This window comes from Camelus ferus, chromosome 36, assembly GCF_009834535.1.
Source record: "Camelus ferus isolate YT-003-E chromosome 36, BCGSAC_Cfer_1.0, whole genome shotgun sequence".
NCBI classification, from domain to species: Eukaryota; Metazoa; Chordata; class Mammalia; order Artiodactyla; family Camelidae; genus Camelus; species Camelus ferus.
In genome coordinates this window covers 19,855,671-19,873,759 of record NC_045731.1, presented here as the reverse complement: position 1 = coordinate 19,873,759, position 18,089 = coordinate 19,855,671, and the positions used below count along the sequence as shown (strand labels likewise).

Genomic DNA, 18,089 nt, shown 5'->3' with positions numbered 1-18,089 from the left:
AATGAAATCTTGCCATTTGAGACAACATGGACGGACCTGAAAGGTATTAGGTTAGGTGAAATACATCAGAGAGAAAAAGACAAATACTATTTGATTTTACTTTCATGTGGAATCTAACAAACAAATGAATGAACATAACAAGACAGTAACAGAGTCATAGATACAAAGAACAAACAGAAGGTTACCAAAAGGGAGGGGGATAAAGGGAGGAGAGAAATAAGTGAGGGAGATTAAGAGGTACAAACTTGCAGTTGCAAAATAAATGAGTCATGGGTATGAAATGTACAGTGTGGCGAATATAGTCAGTAATTAGCTGATACCTTTGTTTGGTGACAGATGGAAACCAGACTTACCATGGTGATCATTTTGAAATATATAGAAATATTGAATCACTATGTTTTGCAACAGGAACTCACAAAGTGTTGTAGGTCAATTATACTTCAAAAACAAACTCATAGAAAAAAAGATCAGATTTATGGTTACCAGAGGTGGAGAGTGAGAAGAGGGGAAATTGGATAAAGGCATTCAAAAGGTATAAATGTCCAGTTATAGGTACTAGGGATGTAATGTACAACATGATAAGTATAATTAACACTGCTGTATGTTATATAATAAAAGTTGTTAAGAGAGTAAATCCTAAGAGTTCTCACAAGGAAAAAAAAATTTTCTATTTCTTTAATTTTGTATCTATATGAGATAATACATGTTCACTAAACTTGCTGTGGTGATCACTTCATGATATATTGAAGTCAAATCATTATGCTGTACAACTTAACCTTATATAGTGTAAATTATAACTCAATAAAACTGGAAGAAAAAAATGAGTATTTGCCAGTCTGTGCTCTTTAGGAAAGTCAGAACAAAAATTAAATATATTGAACTTCTACTAAATGCCATTCAATTTGCAAATTACCTTAATCCACAACAATGTTACAAAGAAGTTATCTTCATTTAAAGGATGAAGACATTAAAATATTAATTTGTCCAAAGTAGTAGAGCTATGATGTGCCTTGGAGGCTGACTCCAAAGCCAATCACCCCTTCTATTATACCACCATTTACAGACTTTTAAAAACAGCAACACTTAAGCTTTGCACAGTGGCAGTATCATAGCCGGTGAGGTTTATCCAAGGCATGATTATTGCTAATTGAAAAACAGCAACACTTTCTTTCAATGCAATCTTACATAAAACATAATCTGAAATATATTTTAAATGAAGAACTGACAGAACTTTGTGACCAATGAAAAGTGGAGTATCATGGAGAAAGAATAATTGAAGTTGACTCTAACGCTCAGAACACTCTAAAACTTAAGATCCATACAATTAATAAAAAATAAGAAGTTGGGTAAGGGAAGATAAGTTTATGGAAGAAAGTGATGTCAGCTTCATAAATGTGAAGTTTAGGGTCACACTCAAACAAAGTTGAGTTGGAACTCAGGAGACATTTTAAATTTGTCCATGAATTATCTCATTTCTGTGCTGTAGTCTATTTTTGCATTATTTATGGTAAAATGGACCACTATATAATATAATTTCTTCTCAGTTGAAGTTTCACTAATTTTGAATATGCTAGCAAAAATAAAATAAAATGCACATGGTTGAGAGCACGATCCAAAGCCCCCTTTCTTCCTCCCAGAGCTTGCTGGTCTCTCCTACCCAAGGCTGGGTCAGGGCTGGTCCACTGAGAGCTGCACAGTTTGAAGGCACTGGAGCAGCAGGCTTCAGGAGCTGAGACTTCCTGCATCCACCACCCTTGTGTGGGCTGAAGTTTATCCTGGGAGCCTGGAACTCTTTGCAGAGGGGGGCCAGTTTGTGTGCCAATCATTTGTGTTTTAGATTGTGCAGATGGATGACCAGAAGTATGTTGAGGTGAAGAATGGGGCAAACATTCAGCTATGACTTAGCTTATGAGCTGTTTGCCTTCATCAGAAAGATTATAAAATAAATCATTCCTACCATCTACCCATGAAAAAATGATGATACAGAAGGACTGCTTCCTCAAAATGGTTTGTTTTCTCCCTTGAGATGAGCTTGACTGGTGATACCATCATGTGACACATGTCCTGTCCTGTCTTTTTTCTTTTCTTTTCTTTCTTTCTTTCTTTTTTCTTGTTATAATCAGTTTACAATGTTGTGTCAATTTCCAGGGTAGAGCACAATTTTTCAGTTATACATGAACATACATATATTCATTGCTTTTGTTGTTGTTGTTGTTGTTCTATTTATTTATTTAGTGAGTTAGTTAGTTAGATACATGTCCTCAACTCTTCTTCAGATGAAAATAAACATACTTTACAGGTCTTTTTCCTCTTTTAATTGAAACCATTCTTCCACCACCATCCTTTGAGTCCCAGTCAAGCCAGATCCGCGTCTTCACAAGCACCCCTGCCTCACTCTGCTCTTGGCAGTGGAATTCCAGATGGACGTCTCCCAGTCTCCCCAAAACACTCCGTCTGTGGCCTGAGGGCTACGTCTCCTCTTGTTCAAAGAATGTCAGAAACATTTCAAGATTCAGTTAAAATTCTACTGTTTTAAAAATCCTCCAGGGGCCAGTTATTCTGTTTTGAACTTGTGTACTTAATTTCTTTCCTACTGGCCCCTTGGTTTGTTTGAATTTTGCCTCCGACCTGTTTCCTAGGGGCTGTGGAAGTTATTGATCATTCTGGTCATGCCAAGCTGCTTTCTCTCATCTCGCTAATGTGTCAATTTTCTGGCTCAAAAAATGAAACCAACATAAAATACTGTTTTCTTCTCTTCTATTAATTAATTTATTTCTCTTCAAATGATATCACATCCAAAGCTTCTACATTATGGTTAATATCTTCCACATGAAATAGATGATAGAGAAAAAAAGTGGAAAATAAAAAGGTAGTATGGTTTTAAAAAATTAAGTTTTAGAGACAAAGAGGAAAAGACAGGTAGAAAGAAGATGGAATAGCCTTAATACTTCCCTACAAAATGGCCTTAATAACAAATAGATCAAAGTAAGGCTAATAATAGCTACCCCAAAACAGAGGGGAAACAAAACCTAAAACTCAGTATTATTTTCGTATATAATCATTGTTATCATCAAGCCACAGTAGGGTGGGAAATAAAATCCAGAATTCCTTTAAGCAATTAGTAATATTTCCAATTAATACATATATAAAAATAATGGAAGTAGAAAATCTTTTTTGGCATATACCACTGTAATAACTTCTGCAGGAAAAAAACCATCAATGGATGCCAAAATTTGTGGCCAAAACTTCTGTATAATGGGAAGAAGGATATTTGCACATGTTTGTGTCTCCCCCCAAAATACTTTATAATTATAAATAGAAAAGCTAATTTTATAGTGAAAAAACCTACTGGATATAATTTTAGTCAAGTTTTCATTTAACACCACCAATAATGAGACATATTAATGTCATATACGCCTCAATATAAGGCACTGAGGAGGGCACAGAGCCATTTCTCTGGTGTTTTTGCAAAAAAAAAAAAAAAAGACAATTTAAACATAAAACTGAGGAAAAGTCAGACAAACCCAAATGAGGGAAAATAGACAAAATGGCCTTTCTTCTTCCAAAGTGTCAAGTTCGTGAAGGACAGGAGGGCTGGGAACCGCCACAGATTGGAGGACACGGAGGACAGCTGATGACTAAACCCAGTGTGTGTCCTGGACCAGAGAAGGGACACTGGTGGAATGAAGGGTGAAACTTGAATAAAGCCTGTAGGTTAGTTAGTGACGTCTTGTTACTGTTAACTTCCCAGGGCTTGATGACTGCACCATGACTTTATAAGACATTCGTCTTTGGAGGAGCTGGGTAAAGGCTATATGGACAATATTTGTAATATTTTACCCTTTTTGAAAGTCTAAAATTATTTCAAAGTAAAATTAAGGAGTGGAATAATGGAGAGTACAGGTGACCTCTAATTAAGAATGGAAGTTTAAAGATAAATTCAGGATCTCCAAATAAAACTTTCAGAAGTGGTCTCTTTCTTATTTTATTACTTACAAAGTAATAAAAGACTTGTCCAGTCAGCAAAGAATGAACTCTTTTGGTGTGTATTTAGCTAAAGAAGATTATATGGTTTATGGGGTGTCTCTGGAGCTGTAATGGTCTTGGATGACACTTGGTCAGCCTTCTATGTTTATTCTGAGGTTATTTTATTTTCTGCATCTAACACCAAATTAGAAGTCTAAAATTTCATTTTCATCCCAGAAGGAATGACACACTGATGTGCGACAACTCACCTGTCCTTTTAATCTCTTCCTAAACTAGAAATACACACAACATATACCCCAAACGTCCAGTTGCTTGGTATCCAAACTATATTATGAAAGGTGTGACCCTAGATTTTTTTTCACTCAGACTAACTCAAGAGGAAGATAACAGCCTATTTGTATTCAAAAGGACACTAAATATTTTTAAACTTTGGTAATTACTTCCAGAACCTAAAATTTAAATTGTGAAAAATCCTACAATGTAGATACAACCAATAGCTTAGCTTTTTATAAGTCATCTGTATCTAGGAAAACTCTCCAGGGTATTTCTTAAACCTGATGTTTAAAATTTTATTTATTTACTTTTACAGTTTGAGCACTGTGATTCAGATTTCATAAGAGTGAGCACAAGGACCCTGCCAGAGCCTCCCACCTGGAGGGCGGGTTTAGGATGGCCACGGTTGTCTGGCCATCCCTCCAGCAGGACGGGGCGTCTGTATGCCGTGTCTCCTCTCTTGCATTTGAAGGCTTGTCATGTCAGTTTCAAAGTCTGATTGCTAAGAGCCCGACAGTTTCCCCTTTTGCAAGGATCGCCCGCTCTGGGCGTCTAAGCCACCAGGTAGGAGAGCAGCTACCTGCCGGGGAGACTGTGTGGAGAAGCCCTGAGAATGCGTGGGGAGGGACAGCACGCCCACTCAGCCAACCTTCATATTGTGCCCACCAGAGTCTCGGGCACGTGGAAAAAGCCTTCTCAGACTAGGGACTGGCTGCTGCCAGCTGAATGCCACTGCGTGACCCCAGTCAAACCTAGGAGCAGAAGCATCACTCAGTTGAGTCCTAAGTCCTGACCCATAGATCCTGAACACAGGGAGGATTATTGCTTTGAGATGGTTTAGCACGCAGCCATAGGTAACCAGAACATATGATGTAAGGAATGCTCTTTGCTGGGCGTGTTTAAGACTGCGCTTTCTGAACTAGTCTCACCTCACCTTTAGAATCTGAATCTCAAATACAAGTCTCAGTACACCCAGTTTAAGACAGAGAAAGACAAACACTATATGACAAATACTATATGATATCACTTACATGTGGAATCTAAAAAATAATAGAAATGAAACTATATACAAAACAGAAAGAGACTCACATAGAAAACAGATTTATGGTTACCAAAAAGGGGGATGCAAATTAGGCATATGGGGTTAACAGACACAAACTACCAAACATAAAATGGATAAGCAATGAGAAATTACTGTGCAGCATGGGGAATTATACCCAATATCTTGTAATAACCCAGAATGAAATATAATCTGTAAGGAAAAAGCCCAGCAAACGGAATCACTATGCTGTATGCCTGAAACTAACACAATATTGTAAATCAACTCTACTTCAGTTTTAAAAAAAGAAATCATAATTTCCAGACTCCTTTGAAGGTCTCTGTATGTGGTCAAGTGACAAAAATTCCCCCAGAGATAGAAATGGAAACACCGTTTGCACACTCGGGAAAATGTCCTTAAACCATCTCTTCTCCCTTCTCTGGGAGGAGTGTGGATGGGATTATTGGTGTCGCAGCCTCGTCAGGAGTCCTGAAGAGGAGGACTTCACCCTCAAGGTGTGAGAACTTAGTGCTGCAAGGATCACGAAACTTGGCGAGTTCAAGAAGCTAGTGCAAGACGGGAAGCTCGGTGCCCCAGAGCGCTCAATGTGTCTTCAGATGAGCGGCTGCGCCAACCGCGAATGGATGTCTGCGGAGAAGGCACAGGCGATATCCCCGAGCTGAGAGCATCACCCGGTCCCGAATCCTCCTTTCTTTCCTCTGTTTTGTTTTTCATTTCCCCCTTTTCCCCTGCCTCCCCCTCCCCACTTCTTTCCTCCCCCCTCCCGTCCACGAGGACTGGCTGTTGACCCTGCTCAGGCCTGGGTGTGGATGCGGGTGGGACCGCAGCCCCGCAGCAGCCCAGTGGTGCCCTCTGGAGAGGCTGCCTTGCGCTCTGTGAAAAGGCGGCCGCAGGCTCCACAGCCCAACCACATGGTTCTCCCCATCACTGATGGAGATGAAGGAGAAAGATAGTGTACTTTTCCTGTGGTTGTTAGCTGAGACCACCTGCCCAGGGACATAAGAGGAGCTCCGCAAGGCGAGGGTAGGACTCCGATGGAAAGCCATCTCCCAGCTGTCGGGGGCAGCGGGCAGCGCGCACCTGTGACAAGGAGAAGCCGAGGGACAGCTGGCCCAGGCTGCAGGTTGAGGTGACTGTTGAGAAAAGCATTCAGGTGCTGGATGGGGTGTCCGTGCCCATCCTGCCTTTGTGAATGGACTGCGCTCTTCCTCAGCCTTCCTGCCCCCAAGGGTGTTGTTCAAAGCCGGAACCGCCTGAGGTGGGGGTGAGTGGGTTGTGCTACCTGTCAGCTTAACCGGAAGAGACAAAAGTTGAGGGTCCCCCCCACCCTGCCCTTTTCAGGGAGTCGAACAGAAACTTTAGAGAGGACGATCTCTGTCCTCAAGAGATTCGGGGAAGCACCTCTAAAGAGGTGGGGATGAGGCCCCCCCTTCCTGATAACAAAGCTTCCTACTCTGCTGCGTCCTTCTCGGGCAGCAAAGAAGAGGGATCCTAAGCTTTTAGGTCACCCAGCGAATGGCTCCATAAAGTTCTCTGTCACCAAATTCCATTCGGGACTGTGGAAGGACAGTCTCATTTGCTCCCAGCAATGGAGAAGCAGGGCTTGCTGCTGCTGCTTCCTCTAGTTTGAGACCCTTGACTTCCTGGCATCTGTGACCCATCATTTGTCATTTCTCTCTGCACCAGCCAACCCCTGGTACCAGGTGTTCTGAGTGCTTGGGAAGTTAGGAGTGTTCAGGGACACACAGCAGTGACTAGCACGTGGGCTCTGTAAGTGAGCTTTTTGGTTCTGTTCTTAGTTCTTCACAGATGTGTTAACTTAGCAGGTGGCTTAACCTCTGTGTCTATTTCTTTATCCCTGCTTGTTGGGGGTGGATAAATGATAGTCTCTGACTCTCAGGTTTGTTCTGAGGATTAAATGAGCCAATCTATGAAAGATTTAGCAGTTCCTGGCACGTAGTAAACAATGGTCACTCAAACATTAGTAACCTTAGGAGCTTGGTTATTGAGACAAGAGTCGTTACAGCAAAAAGTCATGGTGTAACACTTCTATGTATAATTCCATTTTAGATTACTTTCAATGCTTAGTTTTAGAGACATTAAGGTATGGCTGTACTTTAAAAAGTTAGGTTTATTTCTGAAAGTTTTTAATGTCTTTCTATGAAGTCAGTGGATGGGGGAGCATTTCAAAGCAATGAAATTACCTGGGTAATAAACAGGACAAAAATATTAGTGTTTCTCTTATGCTAGGCACCTTCTACTTCACTCTTAAGATCGGCATTATGGTGAAGAAGAATTTGCACTGCCTGGCTCTAAAATAAATTGTAAGGAATGGTCATCTAAGAGGTTTGTAGTTAGTTCTGCTTTTGCAGTGTCTGATTTTAATTTTTTCTCATTCTAGGCTTTTGGTTACTCCCCTTCCACCCTATCCCTTAATTTTATTTTTTGAAAGAGTCTGCATTTCAAGCTGCTAGGGCAGAGAGTGTGATTACAGAAGGAAAGGCTCCTCATCCAGGTACCTTGCTCTCTAGCTGTCACTAGGAAAGCCATTCAGAGTCAGGATCTAACATGAGGAGCCCGTGCTCACTCTGCAGCCAAATCATAAAGCTTAAATCAAAAGTAGCTATGTTTAGGCAGACCCTAAGTCTGAATGCCTAAACTTACAAAGCCAGCATTCTTTAGAGGTCCTAAAACTTGCATTACCTTTCCATTTAATTATGCTTTTTAAAAGCTATTCTATGAGGAATAAACCTATTAAAATGAGAGATTATGTTTTCATTAGGTCTTCGTTAAGCCTTCAGTAAAAAAAATAATGGGATGCAGAGTAATCAGTAAAATATATACAGTACTTTTAATGAGTCTTATTCTGTATACTGTAAATATTTATGTACTTTTAAGTCCAGAGAAGTAGTAACTAACTTTCAGTTTATAGTTTATTTTTCAATGTTAACACACAGTATTTGGGATACAGCAGAATTCTGTGTCTTGCAAAACCTTGAACTGTGTTTGTGTGTTTTTGACATAGCTCATCAGAACAGTCTCTAGCCCTGAAAGCAGCTTTCAGATGTATAATGGTGTCAACAACGAGTGTGTCTAATGGCAGCAGGCAGCAGAAAGCTAAAAGAGATTCCAGGGATACTGTATCCATGAAAGGAGTTGGTAAATTTTAGCCCCATCCTAGTTTTGTAAATAGAGATGCATTGGGACACCCCTGTGCCCATTCTTTACCGTATTGCCTGTGGCTGCTGCCACAGCTACAAAACTGAGTGGTTGCAACACAGACCGTGTGGCCCCATAGAGTAAAAAATATTTACCGTGTGATCCTTTAGGGAAAAGTTTGCCAGCCCCTGCCATGGGACCTCGAAGTCCCTTCCTTAAAAATACACTTATGATCTCTTCATTATTTCTTAGTCCAATGGTTCCCAAACTGTCTTCTGCAGAATATTAATATTGTCTAAGTTAATAAGTGTTGTGGGAAAAAGATCCATGCTAACAGTAATTTTTCCTTTGTAATTTATTTTAAAATAAAAGTTTAAGACTACCAAACTCATTGCTATGGCTTTTATTTTTATGTGATAACCTACCTTTAAGAAAAGGTGTCCCATGCCTGAGAGCACCAGGACGTCGAGTGAGAGATCACCTGATACACGAGCGTGCGATGCTCCACCTGCGCCTTGATGCCCAGGCAGCACTTAACACAGTCACTGATGAGATGCTTGGCATCATCTCTTTGATGATGGCTCATCTTCTGTGTCCTGTCTTATAATTTCAACACATTTGTGATACTCAATGTTTATTCTAAATTAACCATGTTTTGTACCACAAACACATTGCCTGTGGATCTGTTGCTGAAACAAGGAAGACTTAAACAAGAAGTAGAATCTTTTTTGTTATCAAATTGTGTCTGAATCAAGTGATCAAAAGGTCAGAATATTACAAAGTAAAGATGAGCACTTGCAGCCTTCCGTTTCTAGAAATTCAGGAAGTGAGTTTTCCAGGGTCAAGTTTATGTCCAATTCCAACAAAATAACAACATTTAGTAAGAAACCACTAAGAAGAAAATATGAGGAAAGTTATTTGTTTTTTGGATTTACTTCCTTTGGAAATAGATTTGCACCTCATGCTCAGTGTGTGTTATGTAAGAAAATTTTATTGAAAAGCTCTTTGGCCCCTAGTAAGTTTTGAAGACATTTGGAAACTAAACATGCTGCATATAAAGACAAAGACATTATCTTTTTCAAGCAACATCTTGATTCACCTGAAAACAATAAACCCCCAGCACCTAAAATTGTCAACACAGATCATGGAAGCACTAGAGAAGCTTGTCTAGGATGGAGATACAATAGATTTATAAATTATCCCAAGATGTTTTTTAATACTTAAATTCACTTTTTGACCTTTAGAAATTTTCCTCAAATGCATGTTGCATTTAATCCACCAAGTATTTTTTGCCTACCTGAACCAGGGGTAGGAAAATAAATGTACAGAATTCATATTTGCAAATTCCAAGATCACAGAAACTACAAGGCAAAGCCAAGAACTAGAGCTTGAAGTCACATTTTTAACTGCCCTTCTCTCATTTCACTATGAATGCACTGTCTCCAGTCACACTTAAAAGAAATCATTTCTCATTCAAAATTCATTACGTCTTAATTGCAGATTTATTAACAAACTGGCGGCTTTGTATTGATTTCTGCAGGATGTTGTGGAAAGTTGGAACAGGCACAGAGCACCTGGTGGGATTGACAGCATTTCACACTAAGTGGCAAGGGTGTTGTAACATGCAAACACTTGAAAAAGAGATAAACGTTGACAGAACATTCATCAGTGGCATGGGTGAAATATACATGATCAGAAAACATGGGAAAAGAGAAATATGCTGTTGGGACCCTTATCTATATAAAATTCATGTTGGCTATTTGTTTGTTTGTTTGTTTGTTTTACTGGAGGTACTGGGGATAAACCCAGGACCCTGAGCATGCTAAGTATGGGTTCTACCACTGAGCTACTCCCACCCCTGCAGGGACTAATATCTGATATTTTGTTTAACATTAGTGAAGTATGATGGACTTTCGTTTAAGGTGCCCCTTTCGTTAATTCTTAACATCAGTTGCGTGCCTACCTGCACTCAGTGCTGGATTCTTCTGGCAAAAGTAACACTCATGGAGTGTTAGAGACTCTAAGATGCAAAAAATAATCAAATATCAAGAATCTACTTTGACATATCATTGTCCACAAATCAAAACAAACAGAAAAGATCCCTTGTGTGCACTTCCTACCAAACTTCCAGAAGAATATGGACAACCTTAATCACTAGTCTATACATAGCTAAATATGCATTTAGTTTGAACATCAAAATGGCTCATATTTCAGGCTTGATCTCTGTATTGAACAATTTTGAGCCCAGACCGACCAAAGAAGCAATTGTAAGTATTCCCATGTCTCTGAAAGTTTGTGGTGATCACAGGTGGGGGGTGCCTGTTCTGATAAGTATAAGATACACAGGAGGGGACATGGGGGATACCATCTGAAAGGAGGATCATTCCAGAAAAATATGAAAAACAGAAAAACTTCCAAGTGCCTCTAAGAAAAATGCATCTCCTAGTCTATACTCTGTGACCAAGACAGCCTTAACTTGTCCCTTCAGCCTGACTAAACATTGGTTCTTGACTGTAGGGCCCTGACCTCCCTTTTTTGGGAGAACTGGCATTTGAAAACTTGAAATTGTAAATTCTTTCTCTGCCTGTTTGAAATGTGAATCTTCGATCATCCAGAAATGTCTTCCTCAAGGTTAAAGAAGTGGAAGTCATCCCTCCAAAATGTAATCAACAAGGAAGGCAGGGCTCCTGTTCTCCGTGGGAGGGTAGGAGCCTGACTTCCATCCCAATCAACCACAGACCCAGATGGCCTAGTCACCTGGGCCACTCTCTCCTCAAAAGCCATCCAGCACTTGCTCATTTGCACAGACGAGCATTTACAATCTTCATTGCAGTCGATTGGGATGAAGTCTTCCTCGCCATTTTAAACAAATATCAGGTGCACCTTTCCCTATGTCTGCAATTAAAAAAAAATTAAGATCCGTAGATATGCCAGACACAGAATTGAATCACAATGTATATTTTTCTAAACAAGATACTTTATTTATTTATTTATTTATTTATTTATTTATTTATTTATTTATTTATTTATTTAATTGAAGTATAGTCAATTTACAATGTTGTGTCAATTTCTGGAGTGCAGCATAATGTTTCAGTCATACATCTACATACATGAGTTCATTTTCATATTCTTTTTCATGAGGTTACTACAATACATTAAATATAGTTCCTTGTGCTATACAGTATAAACTTGTTGTTTATCTATTTTATATATAGTAGTTAGGATCTGCAAATGTCGAATTCCCAGTTTACCCCTTGCCACCCTCTTCCCACTCTGGTAACTGTAAGTTTGTTTCCTGTGTATGTGAACCTGTTTCTGTTTTATAGACAAGTTTATTTGTGTCTTGTTTTTTTTTAGATTCCACATGTAAGTAATATCATACGATATTTTTCTTTCTCTTTCTGGCTTATCTCACTTAGAATGACAATCTTCAGGTCCATCCATGTTGCAGCAAATGATATTATTTTATTCATTTTTATGGCTGAGTAGTATCTCATTATATACATACACCACAACTTCTTTATTCAGTCATCAGTCGGTGGACATTTAGGGTGCTTCCATAACTTGGCTATTGTAAATAGTGTTGCTATGGACATTGGAGTGCATGTATCCTTTTTGAATTAAAGTTCCCTCTGGATATATGCCCCAGAGTAGGATTGCTGGATCATATGGTAAGTCTATCTTTAGTTTTTTAAGGAAACAAGATAATTTTTAAATTACACATTAGCAGGAAAAAAATCACTAGCACAATTTACTCCATTGCTATCCTGCTTGAGTGGAATTTAAGATGCAGGACAAGGAAAGATGTCTTAGATGAAGGCTGAACAGCTTCTATAGAAAATAGTTTACTGTTGTCATTCCAGGCTTTGAAACTTAACTACTCAATGTGTGATGGTGACCATATAACATTATACATTTTGAAGGAAGCTACTTGGTTCTGAGTTCAGGAAGATCTTAACCAGGCTCTCTAAAAGAGAGACTTTTCCCTAAAACCTGTTCCAAACACCGATGCTCATGTGCTCTCCATGGCCTGTGTGTCATGTTTTATTGCACAGGATGGTTTGGTCATCTAGGCCCAGATCATCTACCTAAGTGCAACCCAGAAGTCCTGCTTACATACAAATAACCTGGAGAATGTGGTACAAAAGCAAGTCTCTGAGACCTATGCTCTGAGAGTCTAATTTCATAGTTCTTCTGGTGAGGCACAGGGATTTTTCTTAAGAGACTCTAAGTAATTCTGAAGTAGATCATAATGGACCAGACTTTGACAAATCCCCTTAGACCTCCTGCAAAGTGGAAATTCTCAGAATTCAGCCTTTGGTAATTGTTCCCAGACTTTTTTTTTTTTTTAAACAAGATTGGCCCCACAGGATCCTTACCTTCATGACCAGCTCAAGTTCCCAGATCACTTACAACCAGATCCTTCATCTTCTGTCCCTTCTAGGAAGGGGAATCAGACATTTGGTAGTTCCTATTTCAGTCTAATTTAAAACTCTTGGATCTCCAATTTCTAATCCTTTTAGCTACTTTCTAAAGCCTAAAGGTAAACATTTGACTAGAGCAAGTTACAGATTCTCCCTTAAAAATACTGAAGGTTTAAAGAAAAAACTTAATTTTTGTCTTTGAATGGTGCTTAGTCAGAGAAGCTGCCAGATTTTTTTTCTCTGATGGAAATTTTCAGGAAGAGAATAGCTGCATTGAATTCTGCTGTGCACAGAGCAATGCATGAAACTTGACTGAAATGTTTTATTTCAATGAAATTTTTCATGAAATCACATGGGGACTTATGTGATGACAATCACATTATCTTTCATGTCTACACTTTCATAGACAATTAACACAGAGACTAATAAAGCACTGAACTCATATTTATTACTTTGTCTTCTGACTTCCCAACGAGACTGTCAGTCTTCCTGATTTTTTTCATATTTTACAATGAACAGACTACACCAATAACAGCTTCCATATTTGTGTATCCCCTGCAGTAATTTGGCAGTAAATACAATTTTCCAGTGTAAATCCATATATTAACTTAAAGATTCACATGTTTACATTCTTAAAGAAGCAAATAGCCCAAGACTTAACAAGTATATTTTATCACTATAATCAACAGTAATAAAAATAAAAGCAGGTATAATTCTATAATTTATTGAGTCCCTACTATGTATCAGGAGCTTGAAATGATTGTACCTCTCCAAACAAACTTTCAAGGTAGTAATGACCAGGAAACTTATAACCAGAGAGGTGAAATAACTTGCCCAACCCTATATAGTTTGAGTTTAACTTCTGGCTATTCAGTTTTAATGCCTGTATTCCATGGAACTGTGCTGCCTAACTTCTTGGAAAGGTACATCCCTGAGCTAGGAAATATTCAAGAAGAGAGAGTTGTTGTTTGTTCATAAAAAGCCTTCTCTGTCCTCTGTCACCATCGCTTCCAACTTACAGTAAAATATCATTCTTTCCTTTATAATAGTTTTCAAAATTTGCACTTAAACTTTCATTCTTTCAAATAACCATCTCCTCTGTTTAGATGATAATCTCTGCTCAGGGATTCCCAAGTGAAGGGCACTGGAGGTGGGGTGATATATTACCCAAGTAGTATCTGGTTCATAATGTGGTCTAAATATGTTGGCAGAACCAACCTTATTGGCATATAATAGTGCTCATTCTTCAGAGATAGGGAGATTTCCAAAACTCTATATTCATAACCTAGTTTAACCTTTTTCAACTCTTCTCAGCAAGGTAATACAAAATAACTTTATAAGATAGAACTTGGCATACATTTACTTTTTTCAGAGCATTTGCAGTTAATAATTGGGAAGACATCTTAACAGTGCTTTGTAACTTAACCCAACTAACTACACCTACAGTTAGAATTTATTTAATCATGTATTTTTACCTAAGATCACTATACTCTAGCACTAGAAATAGGTATTTTCCATTAGACCTGTTTCCATTCTCGTCTCTTTGGTTAATGTCTGCACCTTCAATATACACATACCTATTTGATCTCAAAAATTTCAAGTTCTTGCATCTGAAATAATTCTTGGGCAGCAACCTCGATTTTTGGTTTGGAATGTCAAAAAGTAAAACAGACTTCCTGAAAGAACCTTTTGTTTTTGTCACTTGCAACTTTACAATTCAAATTCTCATCTGCAAATATCAGACTGTCTTGACTTTGTTATTTTCCAGGAGATAGAATCACAAGTGGCACTGTGAGCGTCGGGAGGAAGAAGCCCTCAAAGGGCTTTGTGGACATGATTTGCTCACATCAGTCACCCTGATAGTATTTTAAGCATCTCCTTTGTCAACTGGAGAGCATCACAAAATTACAGTCTGGAAGATGTCTCAGAAGTTGTCTAGAAAAGATGTGCACTCAGGTCAAAGATTTACTACACCTTTTGGATTAAAACTTCCCTTGCTTGGGAGTTACACTACCTATGCACTTAGGCAGACAATGTAGTGGTTATGAGAACAGACTTTGTAGACAGAATTCCTGGGTACAAACTCGACTCTACCTCATTAAAGCTGTGTATCACTGGACAAGTTACTGAACGGTTCTAGGCCTCAATTTCCCTATTTGTAAAATGCAGGTAATCATAACAGGGCCTGCCTCACTGACTGCTGTGATGATTAAATTAGCTAAGTATTATTAAGGTGAATAGAAATACTGTATAAGTACTTATAAAAAGAATTGTCTTCACTCTAGGCTACACATTTTTCTTTTTAATATTTCATGAGCACAAATGAGAATTCTATTCTAAAACCAGTCTTTGAATCCTGTTTATCTTACTGTGATATTTGGGTGCTGCACAGACTACAAGATCTGGCCACCTCAGTACCCTGGTTACTCACAGTAACTCCTTAAAGAAGGTGATGCAGACAAAGCCTTTATCATTATCTCCATTTCCCAAAGAATGCAGCTGAAATAGACACTTCAGACCATTCCCAAAGTCATCAGCATCTTTCAACAGTAAACACAAGTTATAACCACTTTCTCTTTATTTTTTTTTATCAATTTCTACTAAAAATCTGTCAAGTTGTCGTATTTCCCTTAAAAGTGGAAAGTCTTATTATGCAGTGAGAAGATACCAATAATATATAAATAAAACAAACTAAATTAGAAATATTCTAAATTAAAACAAACTAAATTTGTCTCATACACCCAAACTCTTGCTGTTCAGAGTGTCCATGAGAATCCAAATCTGTGGGCCTGTGTATTTGAGCCCAAAACATCACCATGTGGCTAGCGAGGTGGACCTCGGCTGGAGTGTTCTTCTTTCCACCTTCTGGTCAAATCCAGGATGAGGTTAATGAACACTTACAGCCCTTTTGAGTTTCTCTGGCTGATCGTGACACTGGTTCAAAGACTCCTTGAACTTTTTGGTAGAGGTACTTAAATAATACAGTTTGGTGTGGAGAGGCAGAAGGACCTTGATGGAATTGGCCTCATTTATGAATGAGGTAGTAAAGCTATGAGCCTTGGGTCAATATGGGCCAAATCATGTTAGATCTTTATCTCAACAAGATATTCTAGAAAAACTATATTCCAAAATGTCCTTGATCCACTGTTTCTGTTTCTTGTAAAATGTAGAGTCTATAAGATCTTCCTACTGCCTAGCCTGTATGTCACCAGCAAAATTACTTGATACAGATCTGAAAGAGAAATGTATCACCATATAAAGTAATCTTCAACATGCATTTAAAACTAGCAATTTACAGGGCTTTCTGTTCTGAAAATTTTCAATTCTTCTACTCTTTTCATATATAATCTATTCCTTCATTATTTTAATAATTTGGTTTATTCTCCACTGGGCCCTCATTAAAGTCTTAATTTTCTGCTTTAAGTATAGACCTAAAAGATGAAAGAATGCTTTAATTATGACCTTAATTGCATTACTATTCCCAGGAGTGTTCCTGGTAATATATTTATATCTCTTATGGACTCAGGTTTACTTTTTGAAAAGACACACACTACATTGCTGATTGTGGTTGATAATTAATTGAGTCATTTTGCAGAGAGTTTAACCAAAGGGATTCCTTTCAACTTTTAACATTTGGACCTCATATATTTGTTACTCTTTGGGGTTGAGTATCAGTCTTTTTATCTGCCAGTTCCATAGCTTGATTTTTTTTTTTAACATTAAAACCTCATAATCTGCTCTGGATTTTTCTAGAAACTACATCATCTCAATGTAAGTATGCATCAGGAAAGGGTCTCTGGTTATGAAGATCAAAAAATTACTTTGAATAAATTAAACATGAAGCGACTTATCAGATTATCACTAGAGACTCATAATCAACAGGAAGATGAAGAACCAACTTGGGAAGGAGCACCAAGGCAGAGGTGCAGGCTGTGAAGAAGGAGACACACACACACACACACACACACACACGTACGTACCATAGAAAAGCAGAACACTCAAGGCAATCACTACTGGGATGTGCAAACATGATATTAATGCCAACTTGCACCAACAACTATGTGTTTCTTCTGTCTGTTAGCTCATTGGATCATCATCATAGCCCTGTAATTTGGTGTTATTCTCCCCATCAATAAGTAAGCAAATGAAGGTAGAGTGGTTAAATTACCTGTCCAATACCACACACTTAGTGACAGAGTCAGGATGAATGCCCAGGAAGGCTGGGTTTTATGTTCTGAAGAAGCCACTTGTTATAAGAGAATTCCAAGATTTTTCGGTCTCTTTGATTTTCTGCTCGAAATTCAGATTGAATGACAAGGTCATCACACTAGCCTAGTTTGAGTTTTCTCTCCACCATTTGGTTAGCAAACGAAGAAGCCTTAATTACAGTCTCACCAGTCTACTTCCAGTGAGGAAGGGCTAATTTCTCATAATGAAATTAGGGCACTGTTAGAAAGAGGAAATTGATGTCAAAGAGCCAAAACATTGTTTAAAAGGTATGCTATAAAAAGCCTGCCCTTCACCACACTCCACTGAAGTATTTGAGACTGTCTGCTTTATTTGATAAGACCAGAGAAGGTACACACTTTAGGTAATATGTGTTTCATATTACTTTTAGTTTGATAAGGAAAAAAAGTGCATGATTACCTATATTTTTGAATTCTAACAGAATGAAGATATCTTGATTGAAATAGTTTTCACTTTGTAACTGTGAAATTGCTTTTGTTTGAAATAAAATGATCACTGTTGCAATGTAAGAGAAAGAAGTTCTTTCTGGGTGGAGCAGCAGAGGTATTGACAAGTGTTTTAAGAACAGGATGCTTTCATCAAGTGGAGTCAAGAGGAATCTTATTTCTCAGGAGGAAGCAGAAGAATCACGAAGTCTCTTCTTTCTCCTACACAGCAGAAAGCATTGTTCAAGGTCACCATGAGGGCATGCTTTTGCAATGTAATGGAATATGCAATTATTCATAAAACTAATTCATTGGCTATGGAAAAAGAAACCCTCAAATAAATATATGTTCAGTGTTTTAAGGTAAGGACATTATTCAAATATGTGGCTTATGCTGGGGTTGTTTAACTAGGCTAAGGTTTCTTGCTTTTTTTGTTTGCTTTTTTAATGTGATTTGCTAATTTCATGCTTCCAGAATGTCAACAAGGGTAATAAAACCACAATTTAAGGCCAC

At 38.3% G+C, this 18,089-nt stretch overlaps 1 pseudogene; it reads left to right on the top strand.

Annotated features, from left to right (window-relative positions):
• The first annotated feature begins 1,086 nt into the window (after positions 1-1,086).
• Positions 1,087-1,251, top strand: LOC116661798 (annotated as a pseudogene).
• The last annotated feature ends 16,838 nt before the right edge of the window (positions 1,252-18,089 follow it).